The sequence below is a fragment of the Anomaloglossus baeobatrachus genome, chromosome 1 (genome assembly GCF_048569485.1).
Source record: "Anomaloglossus baeobatrachus isolate aAnoBae1 chromosome 1, aAnoBae1.hap1, whole genome shotgun sequence".
Lineage (NCBI taxonomy): Eukaryota > Metazoa > Chordata > Amphibia > Anura > Aromobatidae > Anomaloglossus > Anomaloglossus baeobatrachus.
This window is the reverse complement of record NC_134353.1, coordinates 366,128,115-366,140,664: the sequence shown is the minus strand read 5'-3', so window position 1 is coordinate 366,140,664 and position 12,550 is coordinate 366,128,115.

Genomic DNA, 12,550 nt, shown 5'->3' with positions numbered 1-12,550 from the left:
GATCGCGGTCCCGGGAACAGCATGTTCCGATGACCAGTCTCGCGCAGCCACCATCTCTCCTCTGCGGGGTCCAGGAACGTTATGGCAGAGTCCTGTCGTCCCTGCTTTTTTTCCGCTGTTGTTACATGCCATCATGCTTCCCTGGTTTTCACGCAGCACACTCTCGCTGCTATGGCCCTCTGGGAACTTCTGGTTCCAGGCTGACTCTCAGGATGAAGGGCAGGGCTTCAGCTTTGCGCGCTTTCGGGGCAGAAGACAGCGTTTTGGTGCCAAAAGATGGCGGAAGAGGCGGGAAACGGTGCTTTTGACTCTCGGATTCGGTCTTCAAGGCGCACGTCACCCAGGTAAGTGGATCCTGCTCGTATCCTGTTTGTGAGACCAGGTAATTTGAGGGTGTGTCTCCCCGTTACAGCAACCGGGCTGCTTGGATCTGGATCCGCGGTGGCTTGAGGAGTCTCTGGACCCGGGGGTCGTTTGGTCCCTCAAACGAAGAGGGGATTATTTACAGGGAATGTGTTTGAGTTCGTGATGCCACCCATGGTTTGTGGTAATTTGGGAGTACCACAGCTGCAGATGGGAGTACCCGAGGCGATGGAATGGGGCAGCCAGATGTTAGGACCCTCCAAAGGTAGGGGGAATGCCTTCGGGCTTTGTGATGGTGATGGGGGAGTGCCGTGGGGAGCGCAGGGGAGCGCAAGGGCCACTTGCGTACTCACTCAGTCCACAAAGCTGACACCGACAACTCGATAAACCAAAGTTCTGGACACCACTGCCGCCGAGGGGAGCTAGCTAGGGTCCCGTGCCCGTTGGTGTTGCCTTGTGATCCGTAACCCTACTCCTGACCTCCTCTCTCCTTCACTTCCAAACTACTTCTCTTCTATTCCTGACACTCCTGACCTCCCCTTAACCAACCCCCAAGTGGGCAACCCTATTCCACTCAGGCCGTCCCCTGGTGTGTCTGGTGGGTGTGGTGCAGAGTGTACCTTGGATTTTAATTAGCTGATGTAGGCAACACCATACAGTTGGGGACCCATAATCAAGGAGGAGGTGGATATTGCACTGGAGGGCAGATTGCACAATACCCTGTGACGACCTGATAGTCCAAGGGCGTCACACTGCCACATCATCCCATGGCCTAGCGTGCAGCACCGTGATGAGGTCATCACCCTCATCACACTGCTGCATGCAATTCAGAGCCGCAGAGGTGGCGAGGAAGCGGCAGCTGATGGGGAAAGGTAAGCTTTCCATAAGCTGAAGATAAGAGCGGGATGATCACCGGGGATGGTGAGGGACTGAGGGGGGGCCCACCGATCCCAGTCCCTGCCTTGCTTCAGCTGGATGCATGTTGGAGGGTGCACATCCAGCTGAAATGTATTGTGGCTCAGAGAGGATGCCCCACGGCGTGGAAGCCGGGGAGGGTGAGGAAAATCTGTTTTTTCTTTTTCTGGCAGACAAATATGCAAGGATGGGCCCAGGAAGGGGACATATATACCAGGAAGGGGACAGGATCTCGACCCTTGTCAACAGATATTAACCACCAAGGGTGGAGGTGATGATGAGACTCAGATATCTGAGGCGCACGCAGTACTGTACTCTGCTGTCAGGTCAGGAAGAGGAGGAGGGTGATTGTCAGAGCAAGGAGTGAGATAACAGAGAGGATGATGATGAAGTTGTAGATCATACTTGTTGTGAACCCAGAGGCACGCAGCTGAATAGCTAAGCAAAAGAGATGGAGAAGGAAGGAGACAAATTGTTTTGTCCTTTGTCTGCGCACACCTCCCAGTTTTTTCAGGTGTTTTTAATTTTACTTTTGCAGGTTCTATTCTAGCCCATATAATAGTTCAGTTTGGACAAGAGAGGCATAGCATTTAGAGTAGGACCCAGATGAGAGTTACACCTTGAAGTTGGTATCTAGGCACATTTAAATTTGACCACCTTTATTTGCTAAGTAACTCATATTTAAAAAAAAAAATTAAAAAATAAAGTTTTCTTAGCACTAATGCGTATTCACATTCCAATATTCACCATCTACATTATTTTTTTCTCCATCCCTTTACTTTAGTGCAACTGCTATTTTTGAATATTGTATGTCATGTTCATTATGCACCAGTTCAGACTATGAGATTAGGAAATGCTGTCAATTTTTTCTAGTTCTTACTTGCAATCACAGACCCTGTCACTATCATGGGATAAAAGTAAATAAATAAATAAGTGAATGTAGGGTCCCTCCATATTATGATACCCAGCACAGATAAAACATACAGCTACAGGCTGCAGCCCCTAGCCATGTGCCTATCTTGGCTGTGGATCAAAGTAAGAAAAAACGCATGTGGCTTTTTCATCAGCATCATCATCATCATCACTATTATTATGTTAGATAAATAATTTTATAAATCAGCATGCGGTCCCCCCCCAATTTTGAAACCCAGCCATGATAAAGCCTGACAGCTGGGGGGCTGCTATTCTCAGGCCTCGGGAGACTCATGCTTATTGGGCCCCCAGCCTAAAAATAGCAGTTGCCCAGGATTGTTGCATGTATTAGATGTGACAATTCTGGAACTTTACCCTTTCCGATTGCCCTGGTCTGGTGGCATCGGGGTAACAAGGGATTGATGGTAGCTCACAGCTGCCACTAAGCCCTAGATTAGTAATGGGAGGTGTCTATGAGACTCCCTCATTACTAATCTGTAAATGAAAACAAATAAAAATATTAACTGAAAAAATCCTTTATTTGAAATAAAAGACAAAAAACACCCTATTTCACCCTTTTATTAACCACAAAAATACCCCTGAAGGTCTGACATAATTCACATGAGGTCCCAAGACGATCCTGGCAATCCTGAAATGTTTTTAAAGATCAAAACTCCAAGATCGGTATCCAAGTTGTGTCTTGCTCGTACTGGCAGGGGTGTGGGAGCAAGAGGCCTAATCCTGTCACTCATCCATCTCTTGATTTTAAAAAGGGAAATGCCAGGTAACATCCTGTGTGTTGCATGGACCATACCTGGCTGCTATGCAAAGACACTATAGAGAAATGGGGGGGGGGGGCAATTGATGCCACTGTCCTGCTGTCTGACTGAAATGTTTTTAAATATCAAGACTCCAGGATGTGTCTCCAAGTTGTGTCTTGCCTGTACTGGCAGGGGTGTGAGAGCACCAGCCGTACACCTGTCTCTCATCCACCTCAATATTTAGGAAGCTAGTGACCGTAACAAAACAGTGGGGCTGCACAGTAAAACATATTTTTGCTGTTTTGGAATCTTTTTGACACTCATAAAAGTGTTTTCTCTGCCTTAGGTTTGGCCTCCCATTGAATCCAATAGGGTTCAAAAATTGTTGACGAACCGTTCAGCAAACCATTCAGTGAACATGGAGAAGTTGGCCAAAGATTGGCAAGCCGAACTTTGAAAGGTTCACTCATCTCTAGTAGAAATGTATATTTTTTTTCAAAGCTCAACATTTTAAAACTCTATAAAGCACCTAGAGGTTCAAGGTACTCACCAACATCTAGATACATTCCTTGAGGAGTCTAGTCTCCAAAATGGAGTCACTTGTGGGATAGATCCACTGTTTAGGTATATCAGAGGCTTTCCAAATGCGACATGACTTCCACTAACGATTGCAACTATTTTAGCATTCAAAAATTAAAATGGCGCTCCTTCTCTTTCGAGCCCTGCTGTACGCCCAAACAGTTGATTTCCATCACATATTAGGTATCAGCATACTCATAAAAATTGCACAAATTGTATGGTGCATTTTCGCCTGTTACCCTTGTGAAAATGCTAAATTTTATGGCTAAATTAAAATTTTTGTAGAAAAAAAATAATTTTTTCGTTCCACATTGCTTTAGTTCCTGTGAAACACCTAAAGGCTTGTTGAACTGTTTGGATGTGGTTTTGAACAGTTTGAAAGGTACAGTTTTTACAATTGTGTCACTTTTGTGTATTTTCTGTCACCTAGGTATCTGAAAGTCATTTCAAACATGAGGTGATCCCTAAAAAAATTGTTTTGTAAATGTTGTTAGAAAAATGAGAAATTGCTGATAAACTTTGAACTTTTTAACTTCCTAACAAAAAAATGATGTTCCAAAACTTGTGCTGATGTAACGTAGACGTGTGGAAAATGTTATTTATTAACTATTTTGTGTGACATAACTCTCTGGTTTAAGAGCATTAAAATTCAAAGTTTGAAAATTGCCAAATTTTGCCAAATTCTCGATATTCAAAAAATATCAGCCTAAATTTACAACTATCATGAAGTACAATATGTCACGAAAAAACATTCTCAGGATCACTGAAGCATTCCAGAGTTATAATCTCTCAAAGTGACACTGAAACTCAAAATTGAAAAAAAAATGACCTGGTCATAAAGGTGAAAATGGGCTTGTGGGTGAAGGGGATAAAGAATCAAAAATGTCCAGTCAATCAAAATATAACATTAATTAGCCTAACTTCTGGCTATATTAGTTTCAGCCATGCCTCATGCGAAACGTCAGCCAGAAGGTAATAGTGGCAGGACCGAAAGGGTTAGTTGAATAGGCCCAGCCCACAGTGAAAGGATATATAGTGGAAGGCATTTCCTGGTTTTAGTCAGATAGGGAAAAGTAACAGAGAAGAGTGGAAGTAGTAGATGTAGCAGATGGAACAGTGTGGTGTGGAGGGGAAGGAACAGGCAGAAGACTGAGCAGGTGGGTGAAGCTAGGTGACGAGAAATACAGCTGACAGCAGAGAGGCTTCAATGAAATAGAATGAGGGATTAGAATGCGCCCTCTCCTCAAGTGGGCTATCGTGAACTATGTGGACAGTTGGCGGTGTTGGTGTTAACTGACAGGGTAACTGACATCGCAGGAAGACGACGCTACGAGTTATCCTGGGAAAGTAGTGTAGCCATCCAGGGAACAGAACAGCGCCTTCCAGGCACACGGCAAACACTCATCCTCTTTGATAGCTGGTGGGACCCTGACTGCAGCTGTAATGGGAGACCCAAAATGTGTAGATAGAAAATGCATGATGTAACATTGAATGTGAACTACATTGTAAGAGAAGTGCAATGGTGTGCTGAAGTTGTCGCAAGTAAAATTTGTTCTGTTTTTAAATGGTGTCAAAGCATCTCACATAACTCTGCACACAGAATCGCAGATAGTGAACCAGACCTTAAGAAGCTGGCTTGCAACCCAGAAGCAATACTGCTCCCAAGTAACACCTCCATACCCTCTCCACTATCCACTCTGCATCCCATGTCTGTACTGTACTGGGTTGGAGACTGCAGCCTTTCGCCCACAACTATCGCCCCTGGCTGTATTACATTGCCACATGGCCTAAGAAACAGAGAGATACCTTATAATCATCACTGATTGCCTGCTGTTACTCACACTTGTTTTTGACTGTCCTTCCATATGATTTGGGCAACATGCAGTAGCCTTCTCAGGGGTGCAACACTGCATGATCCCTGCTCTCTGATTGGTGAGACAGCACATTGCAGCATCTTGTGAATGCTGCTCCACCAATCAGCATTGCTGTACCCTCAATTGATACTGCTGAAGTCTGGGTCTGTCTGCTCATGATCAGGGGCGCAGGCCTTGGATTTACCAGCATAGTGATGCCACTGATGTTGAGTAATTTTTCCCTGGAAAAAATAGACTCCAGCTTTTAAAACTATATGGCAATCCATTTCATTTTATACTAATTTAATATATGAGGCCTTTCTAGATATCCAAGTGTGACTTTAATATGCACATACTGTATGTCAAGTAACTGATAAATGATCTAGAATATTCCAGAAATATGTGCTTTATGTATTATGAGTGGAGGACCATTTGGTAATGGCTAAGCAGTAAGAAATATTACATATTCTTTAACATAGGACGGGCTGCTGATAAGTCTTTGGCTTTGAGATCTTTTTTTGTTTCTATAGTAATGAATGTTACATCACATGAATGCCTTATGTGTCTAATATATGTTTTCAAAATTTTGTGTTTGTTGCTTATGGCAACAGTGTTCTATGCATGCGGGAAAACAAAATGGCTGAATCAAATGCGATAGTCACAGCAACTGAGAGCAGAGGAGTGATAAAATTCTTGTTTCTGCAGCGAACGTCCGCAAAGGATATTCACAGTGATATGTTGCAGACACCGGTAGATCAATGCCCTTCATATTCCACACTTAAGAACTGGGTTGTCAAATTTAAAACAGGCCACTTCAGCACCAGTGATGAGGAACATCCTGCATGACCGAGAGGGGTTGCTGTTCCGGAGATCCTCGATGCTGTGGACAACCTCATACTGGAGAATTGACGAATTTCAGCTAAAGCAATAGCGAACAAAGTGGGGATTTCCCATGAACGTGTTTGTGTCATTATCCATGAACATTTGGAGATGAGGAAGCTATCTGCAAAGCAAATGTTTGACAACAGATCAGAGAAGCTTGTGAGTGAAAACTTCCCAGTCCATTTGCCAGCGTTTCCGGACTCATAAGAACTTCCTGGATCGACTGGTCACTATGGATGAGACCTGGATTTATTTGTATGACCCTGAAAACAAGGAGCAGTCAAAAGAGTAGAGGCACAGTGGTTCTCCTCATCCAAAGAAGATCAGGATGCAAAAATCAGCCACTAAGGTGATGGTGTCTGTGTTCTGATATAAGGAGGGCATGCTGCTAGTGGACTACCTTCAAAAGGTTTCTACCATCAATGCAAGGTATTAAATTGAACTTTTGGACCAATTGAAGCCAGTTCTGAAGGCCAAAAGGCGCAGGAAGCTGTCCAAGGGAATCATGTTCCTGCAGACAATGCCTCCGCTCACACAGCAAAAGCGACCATGGCAAGACTGGCAGAGCTGGGCTTCCAGCTGGTTGACCACTCACTTTATTCACCAGAGCTAACTCACTCCAACTACTATCTGTCTCCAAACCTGAAGAAACACCTCAAGGGTACCAAACTTCACACCATTTCTGATGCCATGACTGCCACGGATGCCTGGTTTGAGGCACAACAGAAATCCTTCTTTTTGCTAGGCTTACAGAACTTGGAATATCGATGTTAGAAGTGTGTTGACATCAGTGGAGAGTATGTGGAATAAATGTAAAGTTTCATCATCCTATCTCATTTCTTTCTGGGTAAAGCCAAAGACTTATCAGCAGCCCCTCGTAGCAGCAGATCAATAAATAATGTATAGGTGACACGTTCTTAACAAAATTTAAAATTTCTACTACAAGACTTTAATTGTTTGCATGAACTTACATATTATTTTCTTTTTTGAATTCTTAAATTACCAATGCACAGTAAATATAAGATCAAAAAAGTACGGTTTTATAGGATACAGAATCTGATCTGTGCAAATATCCTACAGAGTATAACTAAAAATTGGACTGCGGAACAGAGAAAATGTCAACACCTTGGCTGGGTTTCAAGCTAGTTGTTCATCCAGGATTTCACCATCATTTTCCACATCCACATTGCTGAATAGATCAGGACCTCCATCATATGTGGGTGTCCCCCAAGATATCAGCAGCTTCCATAGTAACGCTTTTCTCTGGAGTGGACTAAGACAGGATGAGGACCCTGTGCAAGAACAGAAGGACCTTTTCTGTCCTGTCTCATCATGGAGTCCTCTCGTATAATAATCTTTAAAATATATCAAATTTATTACATATCTAAAGCTACGTTGAAGGTTGCAGATGGTCTCCAACCAAGTGGACCCCTGTACATATGGTAGATCCAACCTAAATTCTCCTATCCTAGTCCTGGTATTAAATAGACAAGCCTGTTAGTGCTCAGGCACGTTGCAAAAAATAATGTCCAGTTTAACCCATGTAATACAAATTAGGTATTACGCAATATCATGTTTTCTATTATCTAAATCATTTTTTGTGGCCCCATAAAAAAAACAGAAGGGCTCTGTCCACAGAGGCTGTATAACAGGATAACAGGACATTAAAGGGATATTCCCATCTCCAAGATCCTATCCAAATATGTAGTAGGTGTAATAATGAGACTATTACCATATACCTCCAATTAGAAATGTAGTACAATTTTCAGGATAAGCTATGCCACTTACCTCATGCGCAGGCATGACAGTAGCTTAGGTATCCATGGTTACGACCACTAGCAACTAAGTCCCTATATGCGTGGCTATAACCATGGATACCTAAGCTACTGCAATGCCCTGCACATGAGGTAAGTGACATGGCTATATCAGGAGAACTATACTACATTTCTAATTGGGGGTATTTGCTAATATTCTTTTTATTACACCTATGATATATTGAAATAGGACCTTGGAAATGGGAATAACCCTTTAAGGATGTAGTACACCCATATACTACCTCTATGTGCTGCAATATAGTGATTTAAGAGATTGAATCCTCATTTGGCGTGCATTAAAATCTGATGGAACAAAAAACTTGTATCAGTGGCTGCCACTGACTTATATACCTCAAATGCTGAAGACCCCATTTACGGGTGTCTAAAAACATTCATCTTGTATGTTAAGTAAGTCCTTAATAAGATTGAAGATTCTTATAATTTCCATTGGAATATTTTATTCCATAAAAGAGATACAGATAAAAAAAAGTGTGTTAAAATATGACTTTGTGATGCATATGAGATAGTCTTACATCAATGTTGGTCACAATTTAAGACGAGTGAACAGTTAAGTAGATCATTTTCCAAAAACCATTAAAAAAAGGTTGGAAATTCAGCATTCATTAACAAAATGTACATTACACTTCTTTCCATGATTATTCTGCAGCAAGCTGATTGTAGAACAACCTTCAGTAGCTGAAATTAGACCTGTATGGCTTACGTCTCCTCCCAGTTACCACCCACAAGCTGAATCTCACAGCAATGTGTATTAGCAACCCAACGCTCACAACCATGACAGAAATTGTTTTCCCAGATACCATTGTAAAAGCATTCAGCCAAGCTACACAGGTAAGCTTACTATCCATGAATATTTACGGTATTGCATAAGTAAAGGGATTTTTTTGGCTGCTTGAAGCCCCTTCTAAATCCTTGTGGACCCTTCCAAATTCTTGTGGACCCTTCCAACTCTACCATTCCATGATTCTATAATGGAAATCTTCAAGTGGAAGCAGGATAAACATATAGCTTGGATGATTTAGGGAATCACTCGTAGAGGGTTGGACCCAATGGCCCTTGAGACCCCTTCCAATTCTACCATTCTATGATTCTAAGCATGTTCACGACTGAGTTGCACATTGACACATTTTGAGCTAGACATTTCACTTGGCTCAATAGTAGTTTATTTATTTTACTCCCTTATATAGCACAGAGCTTTACAGACATCATCATCACTCTCCCCATTTGGGCTCACAAATTGAGTCACTTATGAGTATGTATTTGGAGTTTGGGAGGAAACTGGAGCACTTAGAGGAAACACAAGCAAACACGGGGAGAACATACAAACTCCTAGTAGGTGTTATTCTTGGTGGGATCTGAACCTAGGACCCCAGTGCTAAAAACTGAGCAAACAATAGCCCCAATAACTGCAAATACTAATATCGAAGTGCAGCTTCACATGCCATGCACTTTGTTGTTTCCTTATTTTACTGTAAGGTTATGTACACAAATGTTCAGAATTGTAGATATTCTAAGAAAAACATCTGCAAGGAGTTTGTATGTTCTCCCAATGTTTGCATGGGTTTCCTCCCACACTCCAAAGGCAATACAGATAAGGAATTTAGATTGTGGGTCCAGGGTACAGTTATAATGATAATAATAATAATATTTATTCACTTATATAGCGCCATTAATTCCACAGCACTTCACATACATCAAAAACATTGGGGCTCACAATCTAAACTCCCTATCAGTATGTCTGGAGTGTGGGAGGAAACTGAAATCCACGCAAACATGAGGAGAACATACAAACTCCTTGCAGATGTTGTCCTTGGTCAGATTTGATCATATTTGGAAAATGCTGATGGATATGAGGGCGATATATAAGTGAGTAAATTGAATAAATTGAAACTTCCAGGCACATATATGGATTTTCTGGAGCACACATTTTTGTACTAAATCCTTACATTTGAATATCATTTTTATATATTTTTTTTATAATGTTTCATCTTCACACACCAGTGCCTGCTGACTTCTTGTTTAGCAAGAGGACGGATTACTCCTGAAGATTCACAATTTGGATCAACAGCACCAGGCTGTATATTCATTGTGCTACTGTGGAATAAACATGATACCATGGCTTCCAACATCTCCAGACTTGCCGTCTACACATCTGGGCCATCATTGGTCAGTAATTGTAAGGGGAGCTGCCAGCAGCAGATCTTGATGATTTACATGCCCAAGTGCATTCACTGTGGCTATACATTCCTTGTACAGCTATTAATAACTTAATTGATAGCAGCCTAGCCATGTACTGTAAATATGGGGTTTTCTCCAATTGACATTCATACTGGATACAGAATATATCAAGATGTTTTGAAATTTTTGTTTCCATTTTTTTCATCATTAAAATGTCTATAAATCCTTTAGTTTCCATAATTTCACAGGTTTTTCTTCTTGGTGTTGCAATGTCAATGTCAAGGAGCTCATTTATATATTTTCTATGCTAGCAAATATTTATAAGACCTATTCCTACTGTTACTAAGAGGAATGAGTAATATACAGTGCTGCGTCACTGCAAAACAGATAATACAATCCGCTATGCTTAATTAATTTTAACTTTGGAAGTTTTACCAGTTGCTCATATTGTGTTAGTTTTCTTGGGAATAGTTATTTGTGTTTTGGAAAAGCAGTTACCCAAATCATAATGTTGGGAAAAAATCATTTGTAACAAAAAAATATTCCTTTAGGAAAATAAGGACAGCAATAATTAACATTGCATAGTACAGTGGGGGAAAAAAGTATTCAGTCAGCAACCAATTGTGCACCTTCTCCCACTTAAAAAGATGAGGTCGGCCTGTAATTGACATCATAGGTAGACCACAACTATGATAGAAAATGAGAAAAAAGAAATCCAGAAAATCACCTTGTCTGATTTGGCAAGATTTTTTTTGCAAATTATGGTGGTAAAAAAGTATTTAGTCACCTAAAAACATGCAAGATTTCTGGCTCTCACAGACCTGTAACTTCTTCTTTAAGAGGCTCCTCTGTCTTCCATTCATTACTTGTAGTAATGGCACATGTTTGAACTTGTTATCAGTATAAAACATACCTACCCACAACCTCAAACAGTCACACTCCAAACTGCACTATGGGGAAGACCAAAGAGCTGTTGAAGGACACCGCAAACAAAATTATAGCCCTGCACCAGGATGGGAAGACTGAATCTGCAATAGGCAGGCAGCTTGGTGTGATGAATTCAACTGTGAGAGCAATAATTATAAAAGACATACAAGACCACTGATAATGTCCCTCGATCTGGGGCTCCACACAAGATCTCACCCCGTGGGGTCAAAATGATCACCAGAACAGTGAGCAAAACGTCCAGAACTACACAGGGGGACCTATTGAATAACCTGCATAGAGCTGGGACCACCGTAACAAAGGCTACCATCAGTAACACACTACGCCTCAGATCCTGCAGTGCCAGATGTGTTCCCCTCCTTAAGCCAGTACATGTCCGGGCCTGTTTGAAGTTTGCTAAAAAGCATTTGTATTATCCAGAAGAGTATAGGGAGAATGTCATATGGTCTGATGAAACCAAAGTAGAACTGTTTGGTAGAAACACAATGCGTTGTGTTTGGAGGAGACAGAATGCTGAGTTGCATTCAAAGAACATCATACCTATTGTGAAGCATGCGGGTGGCTACATCATGCTTTGGGGCTGTTTCTTTGCAAAGGGACCAGGACGACTGATCAGTGTACATGAAAGAATGAATGAGACCATGTATCGTGAGATTTTGAGTGCAAACCTTCTTTCATCAGCAAGGGCATTGAAGATGAAACATGGCTGAGTCAACATGATAATGATCCCAAGCACACCGCCAGGGCAATGAAGGAGAAGCTTTGTAAGAAGCAAATGAAGGTCCTGGAGTGGCCTAGCCAGTCTCCAGATCTCAACCCCATAGAAAACCTTTGGAGGGAGTTGAAAGCCTGTGTTGCCGGGTGACAGACCCAAAACATCACTACTCTAGAGGAGATCTACATGAAGGAATGTGCCAACATACCACCAACAGTGTGTGCCAACCTTGTGAAGACTTACAGAAAACGTTTCACCTCTGTCATTGCCAACAAAGGATATATAACAAAATATTGAGGTGAACGTTTGTTATTGACCAAATACTTATTTACCACTATGATTTGCAAAACAAAATCTTGCAAAATCAGACAAGGTGATTTTCAGGATTTGTTTTCTCATTTTATCTCTCATAGTTGTGGTCTACCTATGATGGCAATTACAGGCAAATCTCATATTTTTAAGTGGGAGAACTTGCACAATTGGTGGCTGACTAAATACTTTTTTCCCCACTGTATGTATTCTAATCGATAGTGAACTGTGATGGAAAACATTGGGATGGGTGCCTTTTCACACTCTAGCCATTACTAAATTATGGTCTCATTAGTTTTCTTCGTT